A 12722-nucleotide genomic window follows, 5' to 3' on the forward strand; every position below is an offset into this window, starting at 1 on the left:
GTGTGTCTGTGTGTGTGTGTGTGTGTGTGTGTGTGTGTGTGCGTGTAATGGAGGTTCCCTAAGAGGCAGTCAGTCATCCGATGGTTGCTACTGTATATAATACTCATTTAATGTACAATACAAGATTTTGTAAGCAAGCTAATTGGTCACTGGAGATCGCCGCACATTTGGCTGGAAGTTAAACACATCATTGTAAGTTTGATTTTCAACAAAGTACATCTTAAGATTAAATCAAACATGCTTTTAGTCAAACAGAAATGACTGAGAATCAATTGGGTATATTTTGACATACTAGCCACAGCCAAAAAGCTTTTTAAAGGAAATAAAAGTAGCTTTGTCCAACATTAAATTCCTTTGTAATGTAGATCAAACGATGCAGAAACATTCTCAATGCTATCCTCTCTGTGTACAGTACACTTCCAAACCATTGATTAGAGAGAAGCATTAAATATTAGGAGTAAGCATTTTATAGTAATACTTCATCATGTTGACAGTCCCTTTATGACCCCACCTCTTATGAATATATTCATGAGAAGTCGGCCTTCTTCGTTTTACAATTCTATCCATTTTTATATCACATATTCACATCTCAGGGAACCCCGTTCATTTGTATGCTCGACACCAAACACACAAGAACGTCCAACCTCTGCTTGCCTATATCTGTGGCAATGACACCTACAAGAGCCAAATGGGTTCAGTGAAATAGGCTGGGTGGGCTTGTCGATGCAGGCTGCCGAGATGGGAGACCCCTGTTTCATTTACGGACAGATCATAAATGCACTGGCCAGCCACCTGCGCACCTCTTTGCCTCAGCAGTCAAGCACCCATGCGGGGCAGAGCTCTATCCCAACTGTGGGCAGTGTGCTGCTTTTGGAGGCTCGCCGTGCTGTTTGTGAAACACCAGAAGGATTTTAACGAGATTTATGAGAGAACACATGCACTCCTTCAAAAAGTGAGCTCCCCCAGAATTATGCATTTGCCGTTAATGTTGCAGCGCATGCATTTACAATTAGGACTGCTTTGGCTTTTGCACAGATGAAATAACCCTAATGGGTGAATAAATGTAGTCGAATCATTGAATAAGTCACATCAAGGCACAGTATTTAAACCCAATACTATTTGGGTCTCTGTAATTATTAGTTCACTAATGACACACCACTAGCTCACACACATACATAGTCAAAATTGTGTGTGAGATCCGCATCATATTAACTGAGAAAGCACAATTAAAGTCACGTAAGAAAATATGATAACCTTGGCACAGGGGGAAAAAAACTACTTGAGAAAACCCCTCCATGACTTGAACTGAAGAGCACGATAGCTAAGATGAGGGCACATTCCAAGGACTTGAATGGCATAAGTGCTGGGTACGAGGGGCTGTTGTTCTCCTCAACTTCAGCACTATGTCACACTTTGACAGACATAATGGAGTGCATTCCTCCATTAGGATCACTTCTTAGTTACAATACAATACAAATATCAGCTTGGAGACTAAGTTTGCCTTGAGTGGCTATGGATGGCGCCAGAGAGAGATTTTCATCTTTTTCCCCCACTTCTTGTGAGAAATTCATTGGCGTGAATCAGGTATTCATCAAGTGTCCTCAGCCACTCTGACAAATGTGACCCATGGTGAATGGAGCCAAGAGACTGTTCAAGGATTTGTTGCCTATAAAGCCTTAACAAACACACAAACAAACACACACACGCACGCACACACACACACACAGACACACACACACACACACACAGACAAACAAAGAGAAACTGCTGTGAAAAAATAAATGTGCAAGGTTGCAATAGGGGTATTGCACAATGTCCACGAGTCTCAAGGGTATTCAAACTAGCCCGATGATGGGGGTGGGGGATGCAAATTGAGAAAAAAAAAATTTCCTTGCAATTTCCCTGTAATTGAGCCATGCTACTTAAACGCAAGATGTTAACCAAAAGGGCAGCGGTCCAGTCCAATATTCTTGTAGTCAGGCTAAAACAAGTCGCTGCTTAGAATTACAATGATGGCTCGTCTCGCTAAAGGACTGAATAATGTGCTTGAAGAAACACCATATGGAGGTGCCTGCTAAATTTTACATAAGATAATTAATATTATTACATCTGGAAGAGTGGGAGTAGACTTTGTCAGAGTTAAGCTTCTAGTTTCTCCTTGCTTTTGGACGTGCAGCAGAACACATTGTCACTGAGGGGGGAAAAAAAGTCAACAGGATTACTTTTTGAGACGTATCACAGCAGGAAGCCGTGTAGGAACCGCAGGTCTACAATTTAATTAGAGACAAGTTCACTTATATCTCTATCCTCAGAGCAATCCAAGTAAGTCAGATTACAGGTTGCAGTCTAGAGCAACCTTGCCAGACAGTCACCCGCTGCTTTCTAGAAAGCTTTTTTGACGGGTCTCGCAACTTGTCGACAAAAGGGTCCACTGATGCTCTGAGAAAGTGATGCTGATAAGAGAACCACAAGCCCCAACAAGCCCAACAAGACAGACTTAGAAAACCAAGCCCAAACCCACTTGTCCTTTATCCACATCAACCCTACACCACTCTCTCACTGCAGTGCAGAGTGTATAACATTTGTTCTTTACACTGACAGGCCTACCAACGAGTAAAGCTTAATTCAAAGTAGTTTAGAAGAAGCAAAGGCTAAGAACCGGTTCACACATGCAAGAGTACTTTATTTAAAAAGAATTTCTCTCTTTTCAGAACAAAACCCTCACAAGTTCCTGCTTTTGTCAAGTGTCCCATTTCAGGCTTGCTCCGAGGGCATTTTGGTGCCTGAGATACTAAATTATGTAAGAGAGAAATATTGTTAGCGAGCTTTCAGCATATGTGCACATCCTAATATATTTGACAGTACGCAAACAAACCATCAAACAAACCTACAATGGAAATTCCCTCCAGTATGTATATTTCATATGCCACTCTTGTCTGATCAAAATAAAAGCACTTTCAGATGTCTAAAGGCCTATTAATGAAAATCAAATACAATTTAGGGGAGAACACAAATTCTCTCAAATTCTAATTTAGTGGGCAAACATTTCTGTTTGTGTGAATGTTCAAATCCTGCTGTGCTGTGCTGTGCGTTTGTGTGTGTGTGTGTGTGTATTAATGTTGTTTACAACTGTCTATTGCACTGTGTCCCATTTGATCTTAAGAAGATTCAATTTTCCGACTACCCAGTCACTGCAAAGGCACACTATAAAGTAATCTACAGTACTAAAGATAACTGCCACCCTGCCTGACTATATGGCACACAATAACTTTGATTTACCAATCTTGTCCTGATGAAAGGAATAATAATAAAAAAATACTGTAAAAAAAAAAACCCATCCTGTGTAATTCCTAGTTCTTTCAATTTAACTCATCACCCTGGAGGACAAGTAGCAGTATAAATAACACAGTTCCACTGAGGACAGCGTTCCCACCACTCAGCAGATCTCATTCTGTTCAGTAGGAGTGCAGCTCCCCAACGTTCGGTGCAGATGACGTTGACACAGAACAAAAAAAAAGTTTCAAATCAAAAGTGAGAAAAAGTGAACTGTATTTCTGGGACTCATGCAGTGCAAGGAGACGGCATCGGGACCTGAGCGACTACTCTTAGTCTTCGGCAAAAAAAAATAGCTAAATGAACAATGAATCATGTCATGATTACTGACATACTGCAGCTCACCGCCACCACAATTTGTTTTTATTTTAATGATTTTAATGGAGTGCCCCTTGACTGCTCTGATAAGATAACAAAATGTCCTGAAGCGTGAACATCCCATATTCTATCTGCAGTTTAATAAAAGCTTGATTAATGAACGCATGAAATATGGCTGTCGCTCAGTCTTTTCATTAGTATTGTAATGTGAACAAATTGGACCAAATATTGTGAAACAATGAGATCTGTCCCTCTAGTGTGTGAATACAGAATGCCTCTCCGCACCAAAACACGTGTAAACCATATAAAGGCAAACATGATGCCATAGTAGGACATGATTCAGACAGATGCTGGATCCTCAACTTAATCTTACCGGGTAGACCTACCGATGGAACTGCTTATTGCCCTTCATAGCAGATGCTGTCCGGCGGCATCTCTCCTGTCCAGCTTAGACTTCGGAAAGCCAAGAGATTTTTTTTTTTTCACGGTGCTTTAACCACCCTCGGTTATCTCGCAAAGCATTCAGTCTATGGCTTCTGGGGCAATCTCTCAGCTTTCACCGAGTTAGACTGAGAAGCGGCTCGGCTGACAACATGCATTCTCTACGCTCATTCTTCCACACACGTTTTCCTCAAGCAAAATTGGCAGAGATCAGACTGTGATGGGCAAAGCCTTTGCATTATATAAACTCCTTTTGTGATAAGTCTGCATGCAAAAGTACTGGTATATTTTCATGAATGCACCAGCAAAGCTGCAATGTGTGTGTGTGTGTGTGTGTGTGTGTGTGTGTGTGTGTGTGTGTGTGTGTGTGTGTGTGTGTGCGTGCAGCACAAAATTGTTGGCACAAGTAAGTGAATAAACTGTCCATCCTACATGTAGCAGTCATCTGATGAAACGTCTTGCCAAAGTTTAAGTGGTGCTCGATACAGTCTCCATGTGATAGCATAATAGCTACACAGCCTGCTCTATATACTGTAGGTTACTAGAGGTGCCCTATGTAAGACCTGGACACAGGGGACCTCACTAGAGCTCCCTGAACATTACCAATGCTAGCATGACTGTATGTGTGTATGTGTGTGTGTGTGTGTGTGTGTGTGTGTGTGTGTGTGTGTGTGTGTGTGTGTGTGTGTGTGTGTGTGTGTGTGTGTGTGTGTGTGTGTGTGTGTGTGTGTGTGTGGTGTGTGTGTGTGTGTGTGTGTGTGTGTGCCTCTCTTTCACACAAACACTAAGTGTGTGTGTGTGTGTGTGTGTGTGTGTGTGTGTGTGTGTGTGTGTGTGTGTGTGTGTGTGTGTGTGTGTCTGTCTGTCATTCTGTCTGTCTGTCTGTCTGCCTCTCTCTCTCTCTCTGTCTCTGTGTGCGTGTGTGTTGGACTGTGTCATTACAAGTCTAATTTCAAGAATCAGCCACCTCAAAAATCTGTTTGTAAAAGGCAATTAGTGGGTAACATTTTGCTGAATTGACATTTCAGAGACTCTTGACACTGTTGGTAAATTATCAAAATGTCAAAAGCTACAGTACTACAGTTGTGGATTAAATACAGGCTATCAAGGGAGAGTAATTGTTTTACCAAGTAGAATCATTTTAAAGTGGAGGAAAAAGAGTGTTATTGGTTAAAAGTGTGTTGTGGGAATCTCAATAGAGTGCATGGTATCATGAACTCCTGGGAATACCTGGGCATCTTAAATCACAAGTTGGATGCCTCTGCCAAAACCCTAAGTGGGTCATGATTGGATCCTCCAGCAGGTCAATGATCGAAAATATATGTCCAGATTAATGCAACAATTGTTTACTGAACATAAAACCAAGTTTCTGCCATGGTTACAGTATATGGGGTGAGTGCAGAGATAAAAATGGAAAATAGTTTTTCCCTTGGCTTTGCTGAATAATGGTGCATAGCCACAAAGCTACCATGAACTGTGAACATGGTTGCTCCTTCCTTCATATACAAATCGCGGTCTTGTGACCTTGGATGGGCGGATCTGAACAAATACAGACTGTGACCCAAAGCATTCCTCTCACCATCCCCCTCCACACATTACGTGGCCACTTTCAGCTTGCATCATAACATGTTACATGCAAGTTTTTAGATTACATGAATTCCAAAGTGTCTTACAGTACATTTTATTTTTAAAGGTGCACTATGCAATATTTTTACCTTAACATAACCTTTACAAAGTCAATTTGATGGTAAATGTGTAATGGGCGAATCGTTCACCTAGCATAACTATACAGCGTAGACATAGAGTCGCTACCGAGAAAAACAGCCATGCAGCCAACTTCAAGCATACTGGCCCGACTCGAGAGAATTGTGAAACATTACCTTGTCAGTAGACATTTTTGCCTGTGTTACGTAATACTACACCTCCACAACAAAAGCATGTTCACTGTGTACAGGGGGGACGAGTCATGAGAAGTTGGCTATTTACAACAGCACAGTGAAATATAAATATATCACGAATATCAGGAAGCATGTGCAATGTGCATACCGTAATTTCCTGACTATTAGCCGCAACTTGTACATTGATTTTGCTAAATTTCTGCAGCTATGAGGTTAATACAGGGGGGGCAGTTAATATGGTGTTAATATGGTTTTGTTTCTTTTATCTGGCATAAAACACTGTCCTGTGGCTTATACACAATGCGGCTTATATGCGGGAAATTACTGTAGTGTTAGCTGGCGATCACCATACTAAACTCAATCTTTTAAGATTTAACATTAGTCTGGGCAGTCTGTGCTTTATTTCACTGCATAAGACGCGTGATCAGTGGGCACAGTTCAAATGACTCTGTACACTTTTGGATAGTCCTGCAACCAATCAGACCAACGATCCGGGTGTGCCTTTTGGATAAAGCTAGTTTGTGATTGGACCCAGAAGATGTGGACAGGAAGCAGGAGAGATAGATGTGCCGGTTTCCAGCCTGAGCTGCATGGGCGAAATCCAAATAGCCGGCAGATCAGGCAGAGTTTACCCAGCCTAGAATAGTGTAGCTTTGAATTCCCAAACAATGTGGCATTAAAGCAACAATTAACAACAACCACAAAACAAGAACAGCTTTAATTTACGGCTGCCTGACATGCAATTTAATAGTTGCTATGACAATTTCAAATACTAGTCGCTGACTTTCTAAAGGACACCACAATCAATGAACATAATTTGACTCCCTCCAACAACTCATCCCTGAAGCTAAACGATGAAGATCAAATGTTAATAGTGTAGAAAGCATTGTGTGTCATATTGGAACAGAGCAACCAGAAAATTAACAAATTGATTCCAATGCAGTGAGACCAAATGATCTAAATGCTTGACTGAAACATGTCTCTTCCATTTGCCTTCATGCTCTGACATGTTCCAACATCTGTTTACGGTGGACAGACTGTAATTGTGGTATAATTGTACACTGAAACAAGCATGAAAGGCACCTTGTTAATACCTAACTGCAGAGGGACATACCATTATGGGACATAAGAAGGCGAAACTATCAGGCAATTAAATGAAACAATTAAGTAATCGTCTGGATTTGCGCGGACCGAAATTCGGCGTGAACAGACCTGTCTGAGGCATGTTTCCCTCTGATTCACACTCACACTCGGGGCAGCAGCCGGATTATGTCTCGGTTGAAAATCACCTTGGCTTTTTGAAGTGGAGTCACACAAACGAAGGTGCCCTTTACAAATAATACCCATTAGGATTCTGGAGTCATGGATCGGTGGCGAGTAGAGGAGAAGGAAGAGGAGGAGGAGGAGGAGGAGGAAGTGGAAAAGGTGGGCGAAGGTGGCTAAAGCCAAAACCCAAAGTGTTCTGGTGATGTCACTCATTTATTAGGGCCAATTAAAGATAGGGCACTTTTCACATATTTTACACGTGCTTATTACACAGCTCTTCTGAGTGCTACAGAGAGTTCCATTCACATTCATAGGCCTTCCCAACATTTTAAGGTCTGTTAGATACAGTATATACTGTAATTACTGCAGCAAAGTACATAATGACCGCTGTCAATGGCAGTGGGATTTATGCTTTTGGTTCAAGTCTTTCATATCATTCCGCAAGGCGTCCGTTCACTTACTGCAGAGGAATTTTACTGAAAGAGAAAGTCTGCCAGTAAGACGTTGCCATGCAACACCTGAAACAGTCAAGTTCTATCTGTGTGGCGAACTATTTGTTTTAGAAGCCACAAAACAGTAGCCAAGTCATTTTTAAAGACACATTGTGTTAAGTTTCTTTTTCTCGTTTTGGCAAGTAGCTGTATAATAAGCAAGATAATGTATTGTCCGCCAGTAATGATCAAAAAATAAGTCCTGACCTGGCGAATAGAACCCAGACATGCAGCGGCGGGCGGACAATACATTGTCCCTTACTTATCTTTCACACACATACACACACACACACACACACACACACACACACACACACACACACACACACACACATACACACCAATGTACAAAATGCATATTTGCGGACCTACTGTAAGATAATAAGCAAATGACTCCTTCCTTCACCATGCTGGCATGCCTCAGACAGTATGGTGCGCATAGTGGCTAATCTCTCCTGTGTGCTCTATGCATGCACATGATGGCACACGCAGAAAGAGCAACTATAAGACAAAACTGTATAGAAAACAAATAAGTAAGCAGCTTACATTACAAGATGAGATTAACACCATACATCAGCTCACGGCTCTTTAATCTCCATTGTCCTCTGGTTGGCGCAAAGCAACAGACATGGCAAAGGGTAAGTGGCTGCTTTGGTCTAATAGCCTCACGGTCCTATAAATAACAGCCTCTGTTTCCTCTTCATCGATCAAAGACTGGCTGTAGGATGCCAGGGTATGGACTGACCTGCCTCCATGCCTGGATGCTTGGCTGGCTGGCTGGCTGGCTGTCTGCCTGCTTGCTGGCTTGCCTCGTGCCATGCATGATCTATCAAACTCGTCTGTGCATTGCAGAAATTACACAATCTAATTGGTTGGCGAGAGAGGCCCATGGCACTTCCCCTGGGTGAGGATTCACACCCAGCTACGGTAAGCCCGACACGTCAAACAGTACCAGTAGCATGCCACCACGTCCACACCGTCTTTACCACATCAACAAGTGCACAGCATAATACTGCACGTCCTGGAAATACCAGCATCTGTGGCGTTATCTGCTACAAACCCTTGTCTGGGTGTGTATGTGTACTGTATGCTTTACTTGAGATTAGCATCCAGTAATGTTTACGGCCCTGCTGTATCGGGTGCCTTATCTCCAGACAGTCCAGCCATCCTCCTAACAACCCCCCCCCCCCCCCCCCCCATCCCCTGAACCCCCCCCCCCAGATAGGGCTGACGCCAACCCTCACCGCTGGGATCAGTATCAGGGTCAACGAGAAGATTTAAAGTCTCCACCTCGCCTGCCATTCGTCTGGCACATAGCCATTAGTGCTCGACCCGGGCGGAGATTGAAACATGCAGACCAAAAGTCACACAAGCATCCAAGGACTACCCAACCCCATTCTTAGTGTCAGGAAAGAGACAACAATCCTCCGCACAGCGGAGGCCTGAACGTGAAGTTGGAATCGTCTCTGTGACCGGGTGAGTGTGTTCACAATGGCGCAAACAGGCCAAGGCCGTTTTATTGAAAGTGAGTGAATAGGGATGTCAGGATTACAGAAAGTTATTTTGTGCTCAGAGGTTTCGAAGCGGTAAATAAACTACAGTTTCCATGGAGAACACAGAGACTTCAAGTTTGGAGCATTGAGAGAAAAACACACTATGAAAGAGTGAACTAAAAGATATTTAAAGTAGCGGAATGGTGCACACATGTACGGAGCCCCTTAGGTGACATGAAAAAAAAAAAAAAAACATGGGTTAAAAAAAATAAATATGTCATGGGAAAAAAAAAAACATGAAGAAGAAGAAAAAAAACGCATGTACTTTTGCGGGATCTCGCAAATCTTTTGCGAGATCCCGCAAAAGTTTTGCGAGATCTCGCAAAACTTTTTCCCCCCCCTACTTTTGGAACTTGCTGGGGCTGGGCTTCCTACTTGACCCCAATAGTTGCATGGTGATGTTCCTGTATGGTGTGTGTGTGTGTGTGTGTGTGTGTGTGTGTGTGTGTGTGTGTGTGTGTGTGTGTGTGTGTGTGTGTGTGTGTGTGTGTGTGTGTGTGTGTGTGTGCGCGTGTGTGTTTTCGAAGGGACAGACATCAGAGAAAGCACCGACAGTCTTCTGTCGTGGCGTGAACATTGCTTAACTGCAATAGCCTAAACTATTCACTGCTTGACACTAACACACATGGAGAAATATATCATGTTAACACTGGAGAGAACCTTTCAGAAATTATGTTTTGTGTGAAGGGATTAGCAAAACCATACTTTTGGTGAACGGAGATGCAGGTCATTGCCCTCATTCATTTTTTTGAGCAACAGGCAGCATGTTCTGCGTTCACAGCAGCTAGAGCGAAATAAATGTTTTTGATGTCATCATCACCATAGGTTATTTACACGACATTCACTTGGCTAGCCTTTCTATCTGGATAGATGTTTTAAATAACATTGTGTGTTGCTTATCCATCCACGTTATCTCCAGTGGTTCAGTGTCCTTGCGCAGATGCGCACACACATTGAATAAGCGCTCACATCACTGCCCCCTAATTTGTTGCCTCTTTATATGATGACACCTAATTAAGAAATAGCCTAATTACTAGTCCGGAAAATGTTTAGGCCTACTTTCTTTTTCTTTTGGTTTGCAGTTCCATACCAGGTCGCGGGAAGGTGGATATGGGTGCTGCAGGACCCCATGCTATAGATTATTTTTATCAGTACAAAGTTTGTCATAAGCTAGCCTATTTTATAGCCTATATAGGTAGTAAAAAAGTTATGGATAGCTTTGAATATAGCTATCCATAGATGAAATGTTAGATAGCTTAGTAAAAGTGAAAGGGACGTGACTCGCTGAGGAAAGACGTCGCAAGCAGGCTATATGGACCAGTTTGAGTGGCAGAAAATAGGCTATTAGCCTAAAGAAAAGAATAGAACTGTTGTATCCTTGTTTAGTTACGCATATAGGGTTTGGGGTTGTGTTGGAGCGCCCTCTACTGGTGAATAATATATGTGAGATACGCTACACCCTGTACGTTAGTTCAATGAGTGTGTTGCTGGAATAAACAGTGAACTGAATGCCGTCTCCGTTTCTTCAAGTATACAGAAATATAACAGTGGCGACAAGGATGGGATTATTGTGCAAGTAGGCTAAAGAAAACGAACAGTACTTGATAAGGAAGACGGAAAAAAATCTTTCAGGAAAGACAGCAAAGAAAAGTTCAGCAGTAAGAAAACTGGGAAGCTAGCGAAGTGGAATTAGCAAAGTAGCATCATGGCATCTTTCCAAATCGGGAGTATTGGAGAATATAAGGAATCAGACGAGGACTTTGAGTCATATTTTGAACGTTTTGAACAGTGGACAATAGCAAATGAAGTGCCCGATGACAAAAAGGTCAGTACATTTCTGTCTACAATTGGGGCAGAAACTTATCGTTTATTGAAGAACTTAACAGCTCCGATAAAGCCTAGCACAATGACGTACGTGCTGCTCTGCAAGGCGCTAACAGACCATTACAAACCAAAACCAATGGTGATCGCGGAGCGATTTCGTTTCCAACGGAGAAATCAGCAAGAGGGAGAAAGTGTAGCTGAATACATTGTGGCGCTGAAACAGCTTTCCAGATACTGTGAGTTTGACGGATATTTGGATGAATCTTTAAGGGACAGATTTGTCTGTGGTCTGAAAACAGAAGCCATTCAAAAAAGACTGCTGACAGAGCGTGACCTAACTTTTCAGGCTGCTTGTGACATTGCGAGCTCAATGGAAATGGCATCTAAAAATGCAGTGGAAATTGCGGGGAAACCAAAGGAGGTGTCAGATGTACATCAGATATCCAGACAGAAAACAAGAATTGATCACCAAACTAGACGTTCAGTTCCAAGTGGTAGCCAGCTGAATAGATCGGTGGTGGACATGGGAAGGCAGCCTTGCTATCGTTGTGGAGGCAGACATACAGCCACTGCCTGCAGGTTCAAAACAGAAAAATGCCACAATTGTTCAAAAATTGGACATATTGCTCGCATGTGCAGGAGTGGAAAAACTGTGACAACACAATATGTTGAGCAGGAGGAAAATAACGAAGATGAGGTTAGTGAGGGTGAAAATGAACTATTTGGTGTATACTCAGTCTATACAGCTACAGATGGAAAAGATGGCATTGGAATAGACTTAAACATAGAAGGTGCCTCAGTCCGAATGCAGTTGGACACTGGAGCTGCAGTGACCTTAGTGCCAGAAAAAACATACATAAAGACCTTGTCACACTTACCCTTAAAACCATGCAACTTGACATTGATCACTTTCAATGGGGACACCATTCCTATAATGGGCCAAATGACTGTGGCAGTGACATATGAGGCTCAGAGACAGACATTACCACTGGTCATAGTGAAGGGTGACCGCCCTGCACTGCTGGGGAGGAACTGGCTGAAGAGGATTAAGATAAACTGGGCAAACATATTCACAGTGCAAAGCAGAGGGGACAGAGAGCCGGAGGTATTGGCGCTGATGCGACGCTACCAGTCAGTGTTTGACGAGGGGCCTAGTACAATCCGTGGATTCAAAGCGCACATCAGGATTAAGCCAGAGACACCGCCCATCTTCAAGAAAGCCAGACCCCTGCCCTATGCTTTGAAAGGGACAGTTGAACAGGAACTGGACAGACTGGAGGCAATGGGAATAATTTCAAAAGTTGATCGTAGTGACTGGGCCTCCCCTTTAGTTGTCGTCCCAAAATCTGACAAGAGCATTCGAATTTGTGGTGATTATAAAGTCACCATCAACCAGAGTGTAGAGGAGGAAACCTATCCTCTACCCAACACAGAAGATCTCTTTGCAACATTGGCAGGGGGTAGATGGTTTTCGAAGCTGGATCTGTCACATGCGTACCAGCAACTCGAACTAAGCCCAAATTCAGAGAAGTATCTGACAGTCAATACTCACCGTGGACTGTATAGATACCATCGCCTATCATATGGGGTCTCCAGTG

General features: G+C 42.8%; 1 protein-coding gene across 3 annotated transcripts in view; it reads right to left on the reverse strand.

Annotated features, from left to right (window-relative positions):
* ntm (neurotrimin) overlaps nucleotides 1-12722 on the reverse strand; it is a 231050-nt gene that overhangs the window by 44173 nt on the left and 174155 nt on the right. The gene's annotated exons all lie outside the window — the stretch shown is intronic.

This window comes from Sardina pilchardus, chromosome 5 (genome assembly GCF_963854185.1).
Source record: "Sardina pilchardus chromosome 5, fSarPil1.1, whole genome shotgun sequence".
Classification (NCBI taxonomy): Eukaryota; Metazoa; Chordata; class Actinopteri; order Clupeiformes; family Clupeidae; genus Sardina; species Sardina pilchardus.